The sequence below is a fragment of the Electrona antarctica genome (assembly GCF_951216825.1).
Source record: "Electrona antarctica genome assembly, chromosome: 7".
Lineage (NCBI taxonomy): Eukaryota > Metazoa > Chordata > Actinopteri > Myctophiformes > Myctophidae > Electrona > Electrona antarctica.
In genome coordinates this window covers 45,587,254-45,602,890 of record NC_136812.1, presented here as the reverse complement: position 1 = coordinate 45,602,890, position 15,637 = coordinate 45,587,254, and the positions used below count along the sequence as shown (strand labels likewise).

At 43.9% G+C, this 15,637-nt stretch overlaps 1 long non-coding RNA gene across 1 annotated transcript; it reads left to right on the top strand.

Moving 5' to 3' along the window:
• The first annotated feature begins 275 nt into the window (after positions 1 to 275).
• Positions 276 to 1,547, top strand: LOC306926481. Its single transcript, XR_013790389.1, has 2 exons — positions 276 to 410; positions 1,039 to 1,547. It is a non-coding gene; the product is annotated as an uncharacterized lncRNA (long non-coding RNA).
• The last annotated feature ends 14,090 nt before the right edge of the window (positions 1,548 to 15,637 follow it).

Below are 15,637 nucleotides of genomic sequence, written 5' to 3'. Positions count from 1 at the left end.
TCAGTAGATCTCGTGATCTTCTGTGGCCAGATGTAATTTCCTGGGGTCTATTAGGACTATAGTAAATAATCCAAAAATAAATCTTATAATCCTGATAAAGCAACAGTTTTGGACATATGAGGTGTTCACCTGACAGCATGGTAGCCTACAGTATGAGTGTGAACAGCACACCTGCTAATGTATCATGACCAATCAAATGATGCCAGCTGTGAAGACACCCTCGTTTGGAGCACATAAAAAGACAGACACAGACAGCAGCAACACACACCGTCGACCCAGGACCGTCGACCCAGAACCCAGGACCGTCAACCCAGGACCGTCGACCCAGGCTCCACGGACACGGACACCACCTCAGGCTGACATGCTGCTGATTCCTCAACTCCTGTGCTTGCTGGGCCTCATGGCACTAGGTACATTATTATAATTGTTATTTAAAAGGCTGTTATGGTTGCATATGGCAGTGGTTCTCAAAGCTTTTTTTCCCCCAGGATCCCCATTTTGATATGAATTAGCCTACAGACCCCAACGCATTTTTGACATGTACTTATCTCTAAGGCCAATCCACTGTAAAGTGTTGATTTGACTTTCATACAATACATTTGGTTCCTAACTATGAATAATTTAGCTGGAGACTCTGTGGAATGCCCTTGTGGACCCCTGTGGGTCCCCAGACCAGACCCAACTTTGAGAACCACTGCCATATGGTACCTGATTGTGTGCATTTATTTTGATGTGTTCCTTTCTGCTCCCCTATAGTCTTCCCTTAAAACTACAATTGATGAGCTGGCACTAAAATAGCAGATCTACAAGATCGCAATGTGTTGCAATGTGAGCTTGTAGATCTGCTTGTAGACATTTTGGTCTGGGCTCTTTATAGAACCATTCAAATAAAAAATATTTAAATAACTTTGATCTCATACTTTGTAATCCTGGAAACAAAAAAATGTTCTTGAATGGCATCACTCTCATCTGGCACCTTTATTTTTGTCTGTGTGTGTGTGTGTGTGTGTGTGTGTGCGTGCGTGCGTGCGTGCGCAGGCACCGTGCACACCAGTCCCTCTGCTGAGCTGAAGCTGGAGCGTGGGAGCTGTCCATCGTTCTGGTTCAGCTTCAACGGTCGCTGCTACAAGTACGTCCCTACAGAGATGAGCTGGAACGACGCAGAGAAGAACTGTCGCTCTCAAGGTGCCCACCTGGTGTCCGTCAACAGCACAGAGGAGGCCACCTTTCTCAAAACCCTGATCCAGAACTTCGACCCATCGCGGACCGAGACCTGGATTGGACTGAATGACCTATACGTTGAGGGTGAATTTATATGGACTGATGGCTCCGATGTGAGCTACACCGGGTGGGATAGTGGTAGGCCAACGACTAGTACAAGTTACAACTGTGTATTTACACGCGGTGACAGTGACATGTATGACTACACATGTTCTTATAAAGCTCATTCTGTGTGTATGCTTCGTACATAAACATCTTGTTGAGTGGAATGTGTGATTCAACCACTGACTTGTATGAGTCTCCACAATAAAAGAGCATGAATCTTTGCTGGTGCCATCCATTTCAGACTCCATTGTGAAACACATTCATTATATTTATATTTTGAAGTTAATTATTTATTGGTATCACAATTAGTTTCTTTGATGTATATACTCATACCCATTGGTTTGGGGTAGTGTGCGAGTGACAGAATGGGTCTCTACTTATTAAGCCCTAGCTGGCTAAAGTATGTTTGTAATAGTATAATAAATGACAAACATTCATTATTATAGACATAAATAGTATTTATAATGATAAATGCATAAAATATATTTTTATTAGGATGATATGGCCAATTGGCCATACTGGATTTCTGGGCTTGTTTTGGCTTGTTTTTCAAGGGGATATTTGGCTTTATTTCTCTAAGAGTTGGCTTGTTTTTGGACGTGGTGTTGCATATAAAATGCAGAAGGGACAATTAATGATTTACTAATGATAAAAAGGACTGTATAATACTTTATTACTTGAGTACAAATAAATACTCAGCACCACAAGTCTAGGCAGAGAGCCTCTAACAATTGGCAAAAATGGTTATTAAACATTTTAGATGATAAAGTTAATAATTAGCTTTAACAGGAATACTTTTAAGAGAATGATCAATATCCAAATGTTACCTTAAGCAGGAAATACTCTTTAGAAAAATACCTTTAAATACCCAATAAAAAAGATGAGTCTACTGAAAGAATGATTGTCCAGTCAGAAGCATTATGGTTTAGCCAATTCATTTTCAGTTCGGAGAGCACAGAAACAGATCCCACATACAGCCAAATTACAAAATGTCTCTCCCGCGTGCCACAAAATGGACACGGTATATATATCATTTTAATCAAGATTTGAGAAGGCTACACAAAGCAACGTGTCAAATAACCAAAGGAAGTTCAAACAATCACATCCTGTCCAAACCAGGAAGCATAATGTATGGGATATGTAGTTAATCATGTAAATGTAGTTCATAATTTAAGTTAAAGCCAACCAGCTAACGTAACTAGGAGACACGCTGACACGCTGGGTGTTTTGGCAAACAGGAGAAAACAATACTTTATCAGCACGCCGGCTGGGGGGAAGAATTAAAATCAGTAGGACACAGGGCCTGAGATATGAAAGGTACAGGACATGGGGCATGAAGATACAAAGTCATTGGGAACATGGAAACTTCCATCCACAAAATAACAGATCTACAATAATTCAAAATTATCCATCACGTGGGTTGGCTTATTTCTCTCACAAGAGTTGGCAACACTGATTCACAAGTCGATAGCATGACACTAGTTAGTTAGTATAGTAAGGAAATTAGCCTTTATAAAAATAAATAGTAAAAAGCTGGAACCAGCGCCATGATGACTGGCCTCCAGTCAGATTCTGTCAAAAATGGGGGTCCATGGCTCAAATGCTGAATAAATAATGGCCTTGATTTGAAAAGGTTTGAAAACCACTGAGTCTAGACAACAACACAACAGGGTAAATAGAGTGCAGAAATACAATGCAGTATTTCAAAGAAACTAGGATACATTCCAGCACCAGGTAAACATCAAACCTACCTAAACAATATGCTATATCTAAATAACACATTCTTCACATTTGTGGTCAAGAAGCATTTGTGTGTGTGCGCGCGCGCGCGCGTGCGTGCGTGCGTGCGTGCGTGCGTGTGTGTGTGTGTGTGTGTGTGCGTGTGTGCGTGCGTGCTTGCGTGCCCAAACTAGTGAAAATATAGCAGATGTACAACTTCTTACTTATTAATTATTATTATTATAATCTATGGATTATGGAATGTCTTAGATGTGTTTGTTTGTTTTCAAATGTATGCAGTAAAATGATTGACACTGTTTCCCGCTGTTTGGGAACCGAATGCTTCACAGTATGTCTATGCAGGTATACAGTATTGCAGTGCTCTTTGAAGTGGGGTCTCGTCTCGGGACCCCCAGGGGTCCTTGGGGGGGTTTTAGGACATTTAGTGGGGTCTCGTCTCGGGACCCCCAGGGGTCCTTGGGGGGGTTTTAGGACATTTAGAATTGAATGTAGACCTATTTTAATCCCGTGGGCGGAAATTAAATTCTGCCAAAGTGGTCAGACTTATTTTATAATGTTATATCAATACAAACTATTTGCGGGGCCCACATGCAATATCTTCACAGCCCACAGGTTTGCGAATCGCTGCTATAATGTAACATCAATACACGTGCACAGTACACGTACGAGCACCCCGTGCATGTGGTTGCTTCCTCACTGCTTGCAGATGAAGTCCAGAGCGGCTGTTTGTTGATCACATGAGGGATTATGGGTGGATTAAGGCTGGATTTGGATGTTTCAAACTTCGTCAAACATTCGGATGAAGAAATGCCAAAACACCCATCAGGACTGCAGCACACACACACACACACACACACACACACACACACACACACACACACACACACACACACACACACACACACACACACACATATGGTCACCTCTCTCCTCACGTGTGTGCACTGCACAATCCCAGGTGTTCTTTTGACCGGAACTTTTTAAAGCAGAACTACAATACAAACTGTGTTGCCCCCGGCATCATACCCCAATATTAAATGAAAAAAAATGCAACGCATTGTGAGCTTGTAGATCTGCTATTTTTGACGAAGAGATTTGGGAAAAAATACAGGTCAAAGTAGGCTACAGTTGTAACTCAAGTGTGTTGAAGAGATGCAGTGGTGGAGGTTTATTTTATTATTAGGGACCAAGAAGTCACGCAGTGACTTTGGTCACTTATTGTTATTGTGTTTATTTTTCTTCTTCTTCTCCTTCTTCTTCTCCTTCCGCCAAAAATAGCTGTTCTGACTGAATGGTGCAGTCGGTTTTCGCGAAACGCGGTAATCTGGTAGAGGGCCATGCCAAACGGTGAATATGCGACGCCCAAGACGATTGGCCAAATGGTGGCGCTATAGCGCTCAATTGAAAATGCTAACTTTGAACGTGCATAGCTCATGAACCGTTTGACCGTTGGCAATGACACTTTGATACCCATATGCGTCTCCTCGTGCTGAACAACTTTCGTGTTCTGACTTTTGACCTCTGACCTTTAGATCACCCGCCATTTTGAATTATATGATCAGTACTTTATTTTATTCTCCTTCTGCCAAAAATAGCTGTTCTGACTGAACCGTGCAGTCGGTTTGCGCAAAACTTGTCAACATGATAGAGGACCATGCCAAACGGTGACTATGTGAAGCCCATCATGATTGGCCAAATGGTGGCGCTATAGCACTCAATTGATGCAAAACTTGCAAAACTTGCAAACTTTGAACGTGCATATCTCATGAACCGTTTGACCGTTGGCAATGACACTTTGATACACATATGTGTCTCCTCATGCCGAACAACTTCCGAGTTCTGACTTTTGACCTCTGACCTTTAGATCACCCGCCATTTTGAATTATTTGAAAAACAGTTCAAATGTAACTCCTCCCAGAATCTTTGCTCAAAATGCACGAAAACTTCTACACGTGAACTTTGGACCTATACGGACAAATAATCGTAGCACATTTTTGTTAAGTGAAAAAATGAAGTTTTTATGAGCCAATGAAAATTGCTGTTTTGTGAAAATTATTCTTCTGCCTCTAATACACACACATGCTTATGTCACTTTACTATGCGAAGCCCATCACGATTGGCCAAATGGTGGCGCTATAGCACTCAATTGATGCAAAACTTGCAAACTTGCAAACTTTGAACGTGCATATCTCATGAACCGTTTGACCGTTGGCAATGACACTTTGATACACATATGTGTCTCCTCATGCCGAACAACTTTCGTGTTCTGACTTTTGACCTCTGACCTTTAGATCACCCGCCATTTTGAATTATATGAAAACAGTTCAAATGTAACTCCTCCCAGAATCTTTGCTCAAAATGCACGAAAACTTCTACACGTGAACTTTGGACCTATACGGACAAATAATCGTAGCACATTTTTTTCTAAGTGAAAAAATGACGTTTTTATGAGCCAATGAAAATTGCGCGCGCACGCACACAGACACACACACACCAAAGTTTGAGTACTTATGCTGAACTAACACTGAATGATTTTCCTGTTAACAATGGAGTATCTGATCATCTCCGTGTAGCTCAGTCAGTCGAGCTCTTGCCCTTGGACCGCAAGGTTGTGTGTTCAAATCCAGCTACTGACAACTCAGCTTATCAGTCTTATTTGTACATATTGTTGAACGCCCTGTGGGCTATATCAGTGAGATCAATAACTTTAAAGACTGGTGTGATAATAGCCACCTTATGTTAAACACCACAAAAACTAAAGAGATGATCTTCAATCCAAATCCATGGTTATGAACGATTGTCTGCCTAACACACGCAGGCAGGCAGGCAGGCAGGCAGGCAGGCAGGCAGGCAGGCAGGCAGGCAGGCAGGCAGGCAGGCAGGCAGGCAGGCAGGCAGGCAGGCAGGCAGGCAGGCAGGCAGGCAGGCAGGCAGGCAGGCCGGCCGGCCTGTACCTTGATATTATCCACCCTCGCGCGCGCGCGCACACACACACACACACACACACACACACACACACACACACACACACACACACACACACACAAGACATGCCTAAAATGAGGACACACCTTCTTGTTACCAAATCACTAAATGGTTTTACTGTTTACAATATAGTCACTGATTGTCTCTGTGTAGGTCAGTCAGTAGAGCTCCCGCCTTCGGTCCACAAGGTTGCGAGTTCAAATCCCGGTACCGACAATTCGGCTCGTAGGTCTCGTTTGTGCGTGTTGTTCTCATTGCGCATTGTTCTTCTTCTATCTTGGTCCCGCTTTATCGCTGCTTGCAGCTATATTTATTATTTGTTTTACAGACAATGTAGTAAAGGTCCTGATTCATCATCCTAGTTGTATAAAAGTACAAAAGTGTTGGCATTGAAATATACTGTAATGTACCAATAGTCAAAATACTAATTAAGAATGCCTATTTATTTTTTTCTTAAATGTGTCTAAATCGTTCAAACATGCAGTGTGTTGTAGATCAGCTACTTCTGAATAGACAAAAGTATAGCTTGTGTAAATAAAGTGTTCAAATAATTGTAGTGTAGTTAATAGCAGGCCTCATGAGAGACAGCGGAGTAGAAGTATAAAGTATAAAGTATATCGGAAAATGAAAATACAAGTATATAATCATATAAACATTTTGCATACTGCAAGTAGTACTTACAGTACTAAATGTATGGAAATCACACTAGTAAAGTCCACTGGTACAGCCGTGAGTTAACCCATTTTGGGTGGGAACCCCTTTTGGTGTTTTAACTTTTAAGCATTATGTTATGCTTTAGCTGTTGAAAAATAGCAGATCTACAAGCTCATAGCGCGGCACCGAGTGCCACGCTATGAACTTGTAGGTCTGCTATTTTTTTTAAATCGTGAAAAATGTGGCGCAAATCTTTGAACATATATTCATTCAGAGTGAGCGTTTTTAACTCAAATCTCTGCTTCTCGGGAGGTCCCTGGAACGACATATTTTCAGATAGGGGTCGGTGGCTAATTTCATATAATTCTGGGGGTCCTTAATTGACATGGAATTGTTTGAGAACCACATGACACAGACACATACAGTAGGTTTGTCAGAAACCCGTTAGGATTTAGAAGACATTTGTAGAATCTAAGTGTCAGGTCTACATGGGTTAAATGAAGCCAGGATTGTGCGGTGCAGACACACATACTGTACGGTACTGTATATACACATACAGTACATTACACTGCATGGCAGAATGTGGTATCTATGATGGGCCGGCCGCTCGCTGTTTGTTTTGCTTTGTTCGCTCTGGAATATGTAATCAGACGTTTCTTTCTTCTGGACTATGTCATCATAATTGTCCGAAGATGCAATGGACAGTTTGTGGTCCAAAATAACACACATGCACATGTTGGACATTTTTAGTTCCACCCCCCCCCCCCCCCCCTCCTTCTCCAACACAAAAGTTAGTGAAATCCTCAGTGTACATTTGTATACGTTCAGCATGAAATTAACGTTGAAGATTGTATACCGTGCAGTGTTTCAAGTTAAATTGTTTAGCTTAGAGGGAACGGCAAGTGAGTAAGCTTGACAAAATAAAGTGAAACTTATAAAATCATCTTTAGAGGAGAACTCTGGTGGACACTACTGTACATATGAAGTAGTATACTGTATTAGACCCTCAGGAAAAATGTGATTTGATTGCAACTTTTTGCATACTTTGCATATTTCGCAACTTCTCAAATTTTCACCGCATTCAATTATTTCATAAAACCCCTGCATATTTCATCGCAAAATCTTAAACTTTTAGCCCACATAATCAAGGGTTTTCGTCCGGGGACCCTCAGGGACCTTACAGGTCTGTAACTCTGCCCCCTTGAAATAAAGAAAAGCGTTTGGGAAGCTGAACCTGTGATTACGCGGGAATGAGTTCATGTCCTCTGCGTTGGCTGCGTGCGCTGCCAGAGAGCGGCTGTATGTATACACAATCAGCGCAGCTATCAAAGAACGTGAAGGGGTTGTTGTTCCTGCATAGCGCTGCACGTGTTGATGTTTACCGCGTGTGTATCTGTGGTCGTGAAGCAGGTGCATGACTCACTGCCTCTCTCGTCCTGCTCTCAAACAATCACACAATCACACGGCGAGCGACGTCGTGTAAATATAGGAAACCACTGGGAACATGATAAGACCCCCGCTTGGACGTTCACGTCTCTAATCAATTTAAGAAAAAGCGATACATTACTGTACGTTTAGTTGTACTGTATAGTGTCAAAAGGATCAGCTAATAAATTAAATCCTACTTGTATGTTATGGACCCCTGTGTCTTTGGCTGTGACCCCTTGACTGGAAGTTTGTGTGTGTGTGTGTGTGTGTGTGTGTGTGTGTGTGTGTGTGTGTGTGTGTGTGTGTGTGTGTGTGTGTGTGTGTGTGTGCGCGTGTGTTGGCTGTGCTGCAGGAAGAGACAGGACAGCCAGGTCCCAAACCTGATGGATGTGTTGCCGTGACTACAGGAAGCTGCTGGGGGTGGGGTGGGGTGTGGTGTGTGTGTGTGTATGTGTGTGTGTGTGTGTGTGTGTGTGTGTGTGGGGGGGGGGGTTATTTTGGAGCCTGCCAGGCGGAAATGGGACTGAGACCAAGGAGGATGCAGATAGGCACCTCCCCCTGAACGTGCACACACACACACACACACACACACACACACACACACACACACACACACACACACACACACACACACACACACACACACACACACACACACACACACACACACACACACACACACACACACACACACGACTCAGAGGGCATATGGACAGCTACACATGGATGGATGAACAACACATATTGAATGCCTATATATTTAAACTTGTTGTGTTTTTTGTAAATTAATGTGCTACATGATCATACTACAGCGTCACACAAAAGCATCAAAAGTATGTTTTAATATTTTTAATCCTGTAAAGTAACAGTTTGGGACAAATACGGTTTCCACCCAACAGAGACGAGATAATATAAACAAACATCGCATAAGACATGTGAACACACATGCCCACACGCACGCACCCACACGCCTTGCATGGTTTCCCCTCTGCTGTGTGTGTGCGTGTGCGTGTGCGTGTGCGTGTGTGTGTGTGTGTGTGTGGATGTGGATGTAATGGAAGAGAAAAAACATCCGCACACTAGTTTCTAGAGCTCCGAGACTTCCTTAATTTAGAGGCAACAAATTGCAACGTTTCGACCTACTAGGTCTTCATCAGGCAAATATGGATGCAATGCACATTCAGTGGTGGAAAAGGTACTACAATCGTGTTTTCTCTTACTTAGTATCAATACTGCAATGTAGGAATACTCTGTTACAAGTAATAGTCTGGTAATCAGAATTTACTGAAAGTACAAAATGTTGGCATCAAAATGTATTTAAAGTGCCAAAAGTAAAAGTATACGATAAATATGCAGAATGTCCCATTTCAAGTTTTCAAATGTGTAAAAATCTTTTGAACATAGCAGATCTACAAGCTCTCATTGTGAACTGTAGATCGGACATTTTCTAATGGCCAAAATGTATATAAGGGCTGATGTGGTATAGGAATAATAATCAGTAATAATCAATTAGTAAGTAACTGGCAATTCAAGTTTTACAATAATTCTAGCGGAATAAAAGTACAATGATTGAATCCCAGATGTAGTGGAATAGTATTGGGCATGGGAAATACTCAAGCTAGTACAAAAATCTCAAAAGTACAGAGCGTAAGTAAATGTACTTAGTTACGTTACAAAACTGTGTGTGTGTGTGTGTGTGTGTGTGTGTGTGTGTGTGTGTGTGTGTGTGTGTGTGTGTGTGTGTGTGTGTGTGTGTGTGTGTGCACACCCGCTTCGACTGGTATCAATGGACAAGACCACAGTTATCAGTTCGGATCAGTACGATTGTTTGACGAGTATGGGCATGCTCTGCCGACTGATAAAAAAAAACGACAGGATTAAGGTTGGCGAACATGCGTTAATATTAGGACCGCGCTGCGACATGCTTGCGGTTAAGTTTAGGGGAGGGTATGAGGAGGCTTGTCGTTTTTAGTAGGCAGTAGACCAAAACAACAAGATTAAGGTTGGCGAACATGCGTTAATATTAGGACCGCGCTGCGACATGCTTGTGGTTACGTTTAGGGGAGGGTATGAGGAGGCTTTTCATTTTCAGTAGGCTCCCAGCATGTCCAGTAGACCTGAATAGACTGATAAGATCGGTTAACGTGTCATCAACACCAATCGCAGCCAGTAGGCTCCAGACGAGCCGATCGTCTAGATAAGATCGGCGTAATAAGTAACCTACTGGGAATTATCGGTTGATTTTCGGTCGAAACGGCTGGTGCGTGCGTGCATGTGTGGATGTAATGCACATTGCAAAACGCTTTGCATGAAGGTGCTATATATAAATGTACCATTTACATATTGCTTGTGATGCTGAAAAGGCATGGGAGTGCATGAGGACCAACATAACGGAGCATACAGACTTTTTTATTTTACTTTGAACAGATTGTCTTTTACTTTGGATTGACACACTAGTGGTAAGTAGTAAAAATGTGCTATAGGGACAACTGAGTGAGATACTCACATCACTGTGTAGTGACGATTGTTCTGTGATTGGATAGTTTGCTGTCACAGGCCGCGGTGGCCTATACCAATGGCGTAAATTCATCAGGCAGTCAGTCAGAGATATTTACGTTTATATGGCAGCTATCTCTGTCTCTCTCTCGCTCACGCACGCACGCACGACACTGGCTTTCTCATAAAGCGTACGTGCAATGGGACATATCGGACCGCTGCCACGAACGCCAAAAGGGTTTTGTTGCGTCTCGAACCATTGGCGGCGGTGGCTCAGGGGTAGAGTGCCTGGATGGTAACCACAAGGTTGCCAGTTCAAACCCGGGCTCCCCCAGAGTTACTGTCGAAGTGTCCTTGAGCAAGACACTGAACCCCTAATTGCTCCCGATGTGCTAGTTGGTGCCTTGCATGGTTTCCGCTAGCCTGGTTAATAAACCAGACCGAATCAGCCGTTGGCAAAAAAAAGTTGCCTACCAGCGGATTTCGGTCTGGCGAGGCTCAGTAGCACGCCTCTTTCCTACAATCGAGAACAGGTCGGACCAATCGGGACACGGTATGCAATATGGGCGGGCTTTGGTACAGTGACGTTCAATGCTTGAGACTTTTGACTGAAAGTAGCTCTGACCAATTGCGTCAAAGAGAGAATGTTTGAACCCGCCCCCCGGGAAATGAAATCCAAGTGGAGCCAGCCCAGACTGATATACCGCGACAGTGTTGTGTGATATTAGTCTGGCTTATTAGCCAGGCTAGGTTTCCGCTGCCATCGGTGTATGAATGTGTGTGTGAATGGGTGAATGTAATGCACAATCTCTGTAAAGCGCCTTGGATAAAGGCGCTATATAAATGCACCATTTACCATTGGTGTGGTTTGGGCACTCACTGGCAACTCAATGGCAAAGAAAAACACTATGTCTTCAACGCCTCGTTAAAAGAGAAACAGAGATGAATATTCCACACTTTCATTTTCTGCGTAGGTGGCAGGTATTATATGCTGGGTTTGTGTGTGATTTCTCTCTTTTTATATACATATTTATATATATATATATATTATTTGCCTTCAGAGAGGGGCTAATAAATCTCTGAGAGAAAAAAGAAATAACTCGGAGGGAGGAAAGGGATTTTCTCTCTAAAAATACAGCCGGCCTCTCTCTCTCTCTCTCTCTCTCTCTCTCTCTCTCTCTCTCTCTCTCTCTCTCTCTCTCTCTCTCTCTCTCTCTCTCTCTCTCTCTCTCTCTCTCTCTCTCTCTCTCTCTCTCTCTCTCTCTCTCTCTCTCTCTCTCTCTCTCTCTCTCTCTCTCTCTCTCTCTCTCTCTCTCTCTCTCTCTCTCTCTCTCTCTATGGTGTCGGGGCGTCGCGGGTGAGTGATGCTTCCCGTGTGGTCTCACCTTTGAAAAAAAAGTATAACGTGAAATAAAAAGTCATCAGGAGTTAATATCACAGCTGGAAGCGGTGTGAGGTTTGCGGCCACCACTCTGGCCACGAAAGAGCCACATACTGAACCCCGGGTACATCCCCACCCAACACTGCTAGAAGTACAGTACTGTACAGTAGTACTCAAGTAGAAATATGGGCACGGTGGCACAGTGGGTAGTGCTGTCGCCTCACAGCAAGAAAGTCCTGGGTTCGATTCCCGCTGGGGACACTGTGGGAGCTGGTGGCGTGTTCTCTCCTCCGCATCATCAGTGCCCGGGGCGCCTGATAGAGGGGAATGGAACTGGTCGGAATAACATGTTCCTTCCACGCGCTACGTCCAACCAGGGAAACTCTCCCCTGTCAGGTGTAAAGGAGCGACTGTATCCTGAATCAGATCTGCGTCACTTCAAGATAGAATTCCAATTTGCTTAAATAAGTGACCTGAGTCACATATCAAACTATATCCAAATGTCACTTGCAGCACGACCCAAGCGCTACTGATGTGACGTCATTACAGGGCGCGAGTATTTTCATTTAAGTAAACAAACAAGAGAGAGAGAAAAACAACCAAACGAGAGCAAAAGAAAGAAAACAAGCGAGAGGACAGAAAAGAGAGAAAACAATAGTTTGTTTTATAGGAATAATGTCACTTCATTATGTCAGCACTACAGCGGAGCGGACAGACGGTGAAATCTGTACCAAAGTCCTGACGTCACTCGCTCATCCCCTGGGCTGTAACTGTATAAAAAGTGTTAGGCTACTACAACACCAAAGTAAAAGTACATCGATTTTCGGACATTTTCCAATATTATTTCGATTGTGACAGGCTACAGGATAACATTTGGCTTAAGTGGTTAATGTATGTTTTGTAATAATAATCTGCAAAGTAACTTGTAACTAATGTTTTGTAGTAAAGTGTAGTAGAAAAAGTACAATATTTGCCTGCCTCTGAGATAGGTAGTGAAGTACATTACTTAAAGTAAATGTACTGTACTTTACTTCCCACCTCTGCCCACCACCCCATCACTCTTTCCCACAGTCTAACCCATCCCTATCTTTCTCTCCATTTCTCTCAACATCTCATCCTCTCTTTTCCTATACCTCTCTCCCCCCTTGATCTCCCTGACCCGCTTCTCTTCCAACGTCTCTCTCTCTCTCTCTGTCCCCGTCCCTCTGTATCTTTCTCTCTCATGTCTCTCCTGCTCTCTCCTCGACTGTGTCTCTCTCTCTCTGTTTCTCCATAGTCTCCCTCTCTCTGTCTCTTCGTGACTCTCTCCCTCTCTCTCCCCTTTCATTTTCCCTCCAGCGTTATAAGTGGCGGTGTGACCACGGTGTTTTCACAGGCCGCTCGGTTTCCCCGCGTCCCTCCCGCAGCCGGCAGACCGTGGCGCGAGAAAAGCAGCTTGTTCGACATGTTTCCCGTTTTAAATTAAATCACGGGGGGAGTGAAAAAGAAGAAATGACCATTCCCTCCCTCCTTCCATCCCTCCTTCCTTCCGTGCCTTACTTAACTTCCAAATACCACCCAAGTGCTGTGGGGAACCTACTCCTCCGTGCACCCATGGGGTGGGCTTGGGGTTGGAGGTGGGTTTGGAGGGGGGTTGTTGTGGCGTAGTAGTAGCATCCAGAATCCAAAATGAGTCCGATGACATCACATGATTTAGGCTACGGTCGGTGCAGTTCTGCTGAGGTCTAGGAGAACGTCGAGGCGAAGTGCCCCCGAAATATAATTCACCTTCTCCTTCCCTCTGTGAGCCACACGGTGGTCTGTAATCCTGCAGCCTATTACTGTAGTCCAATATCAAAGCCACAGAACTATAGGAAAAGAACAACATGCTGCAGACAGACGTTATGGTTTGGAAGCCGTTCCTCACTCTGCCTGGCTGCTCCTTCAGTGCACTGTTCATTTCTCACTCTGCCGGCTGCTCCTTCAGTGCACTGTTCATTTCTCACTCTGCCGGCTGCTCCTTCAGTGCACTGTTCATTTCTCACTCTGCCGGCTGCTCCTTCAGTGCACTGTTCATTTCTCACTCTGCCGGCTGCTCCTTCAGTGCACTGTTCATTTCTCACTCTGCCGGCTGCTCCTTCAGTGCACTGTTCATTTCTCACTCTGCCGGCTGCTCCTTCAGTGCACTGTTCATTTCTCACTCTGCCGGCTGCTCCTTCAGTGCACTGTTCATTTCCTCGTTGACTAAAACTGTGACGAACAAATGTTCGTCAACTGCCTTTTCTCACAGACGGAAACTAAATATAGAAACTCAATACTAAGACTAAGATATGTTGACTAAACATATGGACAATTTCAAAACAAATACTATAATGTTAGGGAGGGACTAGTGGTGGAGAAGAGATCCAGTATAGAACTGTCTACCAGTAAGACGCCTGAGGGTCGAGAAGCGACCTCGCTCTAAAGGGCGAGGTCGTGTGCAGTAGTGTGCACGCATCCGTCTCGTTGATGGCAGACTGCTGGGCGAGCACTGGCGCTTTGGCATGGGGGAGTCAGATCAACATGGAATGAATTCTGTATTGGCCATATAAGGAGCATGTCTTGGGTGTACAGGGTTTGATGAGGTCAGATCAACATATGGAATGTCAGAACAGGTGAGCTCCATACAGTATATGGAGATCTAAGGGTGGTAGCGGGGACATTCTCTTGAGTGTACAGGGTTTGATGAGGGCCCAGGTAGGGCCAGGGCTTAATTTTCGGGCCTGTAGAGAACTCTAGTTTTCACTGGCTGCCGGGCGCGGCTGCACTAATAACTTTGGGGCAGGCCCGTCTAGATTTTCAAATTTGAATGGACAGGTATAAGTCAAAAGGGAGACATCAAAGAGGAAGGATGGATGGGGAAGGATCAACATATGAAAAAGAAGAGAAAGGCTGCACAATCATAGCCATGATGCTGGAGGTTTATTGACAGACCTGCAGGTCGAAACGTTGGGGGAATTAATTAATTCCCTGAAGAAGACCGTACAGGTTGAAACGTTGGTTTCTGATAATAAACTTCCAGCATCGTGGCTATGAGTGTGCAGCCTTTTTCTTCTTTTTCATTGTTCATTGTTCATCACCTTTAGCACCCTTCTCCTGCCTATTTATCAAAGGATCAACATATGGAATGTCAGAACAGGTTCTGACAGATATCCATATATGGAGATCTAAGTGTTTGAGGTCAGATGTAGCCAATATGGATGACATCAGGGATCTCCATATATGGGCTTAACTGCGACAACAGGTCGTATTTATATAACATCAGGGTCTCCACATCTCCATCCCTGATGATGTCACATGATGTCACAAGACCTGATCCCCGACCAACACACACAAAAAGATTGGTTGCGCTCGGGCGTTGCGCTCTGAAAATAGCAGATCTATGAGGCTACACTCACACATAATCAGACACATGTCCTGTGCCTGTCTGGGTGTCCGTGTTTAATGGCCGCTCCAATTCATTTCCAATGGAAGTCACATGGTTTGACAAGACAGTCTTGTTTGATGGGGGGACGGGGGCAGAACACAGGCTGTCTTGTCAAACCATGCATGTGACTTCCATTGGAAATGAATTGAAGTGGCCACTAAACAGGGACAAGACACAAGACA